Source organism: Urocitellus parryii, chromosome 4 (genome assembly GCF_045843805.1).
Source record: "Urocitellus parryii isolate mUroPar1 chromosome 4, mUroPar1.hap1, whole genome shotgun sequence".
Taxonomy (NCBI): Eukaryota; Metazoa; Chordata; class Mammalia; order Rodentia; family Sciuridae; genus Urocitellus; species Urocitellus parryii.
The window spans coordinates 79,416,608-79,421,891 of NC_135534.1; the positions used below are offsets into that span (position 1 = coordinate 79,416,608).

At 34.5% G+C, this 5,284-nt stretch overlaps 1 pseudogene; it reads right to left on the bottom strand.

Annotated features, from left to right (window-relative positions):
* Positions 1-337: 337 nt before the first annotated feature.
* LOC144254294 (tripartite motif-containing protein 43-like) lies at positions 338-4,901 on the bottom strand (annotated as a pseudogene).
* Between the last annotated feature and the right edge of the window lie 383 nt (positions 4,902-5,284).

Sequence of the window (5,284 nt, forward strand, 5' to 3'; positions counted from 1 at the left end):
TTCAAGAAAACATTTTTTACTTTTTTCTTTTTCTTGGACTGAGAATGAAACCAGAGGTGCTCTACCACTGAACTACATTCCCAGGCTTTTTTTTTTTTTTTTTTTTTTTGAGACTAGGCCTTGCTAAGGTTCCAAAGCTGGCCTCAAACTTGAGGTCCTCCAAGTTCAGCTTCCTGAATTTCTAGAACTCTTGGAATTAATAAGCATGTACCACCACACCGGGCTCTAGTAAAAAATACTGAAAAAAATACTACAGTATAATATTGTTGACTTTTATTGGGAAGGGCTGCCTGAATTACAGAATTCCTAGGCATAGAGTTTCCTGATTTATCCCTGGTTATTTGTAGCCAATATGAACAAAAGGCCTGACTGGGAAATTCAAAGAGCCAGCAGGGTACTGCCATATAAGGGAATTCTTGATAATATTCATAAAACTCAAACTTCCACTCTCAAAAATTAAGAAACACACCAACCCGGACCTAAGGCTTCTCTACGTAGTGAAAAAACACTGGTGAGGTGGTCAAGAGACTGTAGTGATCATCCTCCTTCACAAAGAGGAGAAGAAACATGTCTTTGGAGTCAATCAGTGTGCCATTCTTCCTTACCCAGGAGTCCTTGAAGATTCCTAGATCCCTGTCCAAAGAGTCCTTCATATCCAATTTATAGTAATATTTCCCAGGGAAATCTTTGTTCCCCATGCAGCAAAATAGTTAGATCTATCAGAATTCAAACATGAGCCTAGATGGACATGCTCAAATCTCAAACTTCTCACATCATCAAATAGTTTGATGTTATGATCTGTTACTGCATTTTTGAAGGAAATTTCCATAGTGGAAAGAAGAGAATATTCCAGTCAAAATCATCTTTTAAATTCCTGTTAAATAAGAAGTTATACCTTTTACTCTTTTAGGAGGAGAGATGGGTTAGAAGGCAGAAGTAAAGGGATAATTCTGGCTGACTTATTTTGCAAGTTTTCCAGAACATCTGCAGCAGAAACAAAAACCCAATGACAATGAAAACACTGTTAAAAATATGAACACTGTAACAAAATAGGTGGTCATGCCTATTTCTAGCTCATTGGTTTTCATTTTACCTGAGAACTGGAGGTCTGCATTGCCACTAAGTCAAAGGAAATTACTACTTGCTTTGGTTTCTATTTAGGTTTACCATGAAAATCTATATACTGCCTGAACTTCACGAACTCATTTTATTTTTGATGCCCATAAAATATTGCTCTGTGCATTCATTTATTTTATGTTTGTTCATGTATTTTAATATATTAAATTTAATGCATTTTATATATTACATTTAATATAATACATGTTAAATATTCAATTACTAAGATATTTTAAGGGAAAATATTTAAATAATCTCCATCACTAACTGCACCTAATTTAAAGTGAGAACATTCTGAACTAATTTATAATTTTCTGACTGATTTAAGTGATTTTGTATCTATTCCCTGAATCACATTTATCATTACAACAGCCTGCATTTATTTTTTTTCTTATTTAATCATGGTAATCAGTTTACTAATTGTGATTATAAATACGAATTGACAGTGCATTTCCTTTTTGGATACTAAAGGTTAATAAAGGTAAATATTTCCCACAGAAAATCATTACTGAAGGGCACTATACTGTGTTTCCATCCATGGGCTGATACTCACCTTGAAAGCAGTTGAGCCTGTCTATCAGTCCAGTGATGGTCTGGGCAGGAAGTGCTGGATTTACAGGCTGAGGCAACTGCACTGACTCACTTCTGTAAGGAGGAAGAGGATATGAATCTTGTGGTATGAAAGATGTCATAACAGTTTTTAAGGAACCAAACAACCATTCCACTCAAAATATTTCTTGAAACCCTTTTCTCATCATTGTGTACCTCCATCTTCATGAGAAGGGACTATTCCTAGGAGTCTTTTTTACTTTATTTGCCAGGTAACAGCTCATTTCTCAGAGATGCCAATCTCATTTTCTAACTAGGAAAAACTGTCCCCTGCACCTCATTTTATCATGTAAAATCATACAGGGTTGTATTTATGAATGTCAGCATTCAGCCCAGCAAAACATGCATCCCTCAACCACAGGAGAAAAGAGAAGCTAACTTCTGATAAAGGGAACAGGAAATCATATTCACACAAACACATGCACACACAGTTGATTACTAATTACATAAAGTATTTCTTCACTTTGTTAGAAACAGCTTGATCTTCTTAATAGCTCACATGGTGTGCTAGTTTGCACTAAAGAAAACTTACTTTGTCAATAGACCTCCCAAGTCCTGCAAAGAAAACAAGAAAGGCTTATATTTTTAAAAAATAGGATGGTGTTTTGTTTTTTGTAAAGTTCAGGTAAGTATCAAATATCATCACAGCAACCCTTTTTATAAATTCATTTTCATCTCTCAGGACAATACTGGTAACACATATTTGAAGAAACTGAATTCTTGAAGAATTCAGCACCCAGAGGGTGAGAAAAGAGTGAGAAGGTAGGACATGGGTAGCACATAGCAGATAATGTCTCTAATGAGGGCATTTGAAACCCACAATTTCAAAACAGAAGTAAGGAACCATTAGCTTTTCCCAAATTTCTTCATGTTGTCCAGTGGCAGGTAAAAATGGAATGTTGATGAATAAGTGGTTATTTTCTGATTCTTAAAGAAGCAAGTTTCAAAACAACAATTTAAGAAGAAAACATTTCCTAGGACAGCTACTCACAAAATTCCATAAATTTTGCTTATTTGTAGTCAGAATACAAGTTAAACTTTACCTAGATTATATCCAAATAGGAAAGAACCTCATCATTGATGCAGGAGATGTGAAAATTTAGATGTGGCACTAAGTAATGTGGTCAAAATTGAGAATCTAGGATTATGTTAAACACTTTCACCTGCATCTCAGTGCTCACCTGGAGAAGCTCAACATAGGGTTTATGGGACATTTTCACCAGCTTCTTATGTATTTCTCTGAGGTGTGTCTTCTTTTGAACCATTTTGGCTTTGCTTTTTTTGAGATGCTCAAAAATTAATTTCCTTTCCTTTTTAAGACTCTATATGTAGTTTTTCTTCCCCATGAAGAATGGGACACAGTTACTTATAGTCAGCCCTTATCAGCTCTTCCCATAGATACATGTAGCACTGTAGGGATAGGTTGTCTAGATCACCTTTCAGCAAGATTTTATCCTCCTCCACTTAAACCTCTCTCTTTGGTCAGTTTTATCAGTATGTTACATACACCATAAATTCATATCTACCCATTTCTCAAAAATTGCAATTTTATTCCTCTTTAATCCTGATTCTTTTTCTATTCTTTATAATGATTGAAGGAACCAAGCCATACTTTTATCTGCACTTATCAACTTTTATCTGCTTCATGAGTGTGTAAAATATCTGAAGAAAAAGTTTTGACTGATAATTTATCCTTCCACATATAAAAGCCTCTATGCAAGCAATTAGAATTTATAGTTGAGTCACACATCATTATATGCAATAGTCTCATCTCTGTTTATTAAATTAATTTTAATCTCAAACCTCCCTACAACACTGCTTGGTCATTTGTTTGACCAACATAGTTGAATTTTACTTTCAGAATTAGAAACCACCAGAAAAGCTATGTCTAATATCCTTACACTATGATGTTAAAGTGACTATAGATAAATTTCTAGAATGTCTGCCTCAAGCTGAGTGTTAGGAAAATAGACTTATACTTACCATCCATGGACTGATAATTTTATTCTCTTAATTTAGATTTTTCTGATTTACATGGATCTTTTCCCATAATTATTTGCTTTAGCAGCTTCTCTTTTGTATGCATGTATAAACATATGTGTATGTATATATATATATATATATATATATATATATATATATATATAATCATTAAACACTTGAGAAGCAAATACATTTGTTTCCATTTCACAATGATAGGATCAACAAAAAGATATAATTACTTTTGTAGGAAGAAAAAAATTATAATACCTTCTTTTTTTTACCATTGATGATTATGAATTTTAGAAGATTTCAGGCTGCAAAAGTACAAAATATAATGTAGCCAGGGATAGTGATATATAGCTTTCAGATAGTGTGGCAATTCCATCAGAATTGGGATTTTCTGAGGCCCTACCACACTAATTCCAAGCACTTTATCCCTTGTGTTAGTATATATGCATACTATATACAAATATTTTGCATTTATTATTGGAGTATCCTGTACTTATTTTCAAATGAGAACTTTCTAATGCCTTTGTGTTAAACTCAAAATTAAAGTAAGCATGTACCTTATCACGAGCCCTGTAGAAGCAAGCTCCAGTAAGGCAGTTATATTTGTATACTTTATTTATTGCTTACACCTTTGGTACTTAGCTTCTTCCTTGATTCTTGGAAAATTTTGTAGCAAGCAGTGAAAATCAGGCCAACCATCATTGTTAACCTCATCTTTGTTATAATCCCTGAGTGCCCTCACTCACCCTTCACAGTGCTCTTAGGAGATTCACTTACCTGGTACTCCTCAGCAGCCCCTTCTACAGAAGGATGTCCCTGAGCCCTTTGCTCCTGAGAGCTGGAGCAGAGCAAACACAGCAGGGGCTTGTTCTCTTCACAGAAGATGTTCTTTGTCTCTTTGTAGATCACACACATTTTGTTAGAGCTCAGGAATTTCCTGAGACTGGCTTTTCTGGAAGTGGACATCAAATTTTTCAGAAGAATATTGTTTTTGACGTATTTCTGTTGAGATGGCTCTCTGCGCACAGGGAAACAGGAAGGAGTTTGGACTTGTTCCCAGGAAAGGCAGAGAAAGGGCAAACAAAAGCTGTGCCACTGCCTATGGTGACTGGGTCCATAAGGAACTTCAGGCAGATGGAGCAGGTGCATTCTTTCTTGAAGGCTTGTGAGATTCCTAAGTCCATTTTCTGAGGGAAGAATATCAATAGAATTTATTCATTTATCCTTGAAGAGAAAAAGTCCTGAACAAAATTTTACTCAAGTTGTTATTGAATAGCACACTTCTGCCTATGACAAAATAGACTTCCTTTCATATATGACCAAATATAAAAATTAATAAATAGATAACTCAAATACATTATGCATTTAAGAGAATATCTCTCTCTACCAAGCCCAAACTATTTCCAAACACTGCTTCACACTGTGAAAATATGTAAATATTTTAATCTGTTCCAGAAAACAAGGCATCATTTATAATTTTATTTTGCTAAAGATTTGGGTTCTCATTTCTACAGTGGTTGAATTTCTAGAAATAAGAGGGAAGAAATATTCCTAAATATATTTTTAG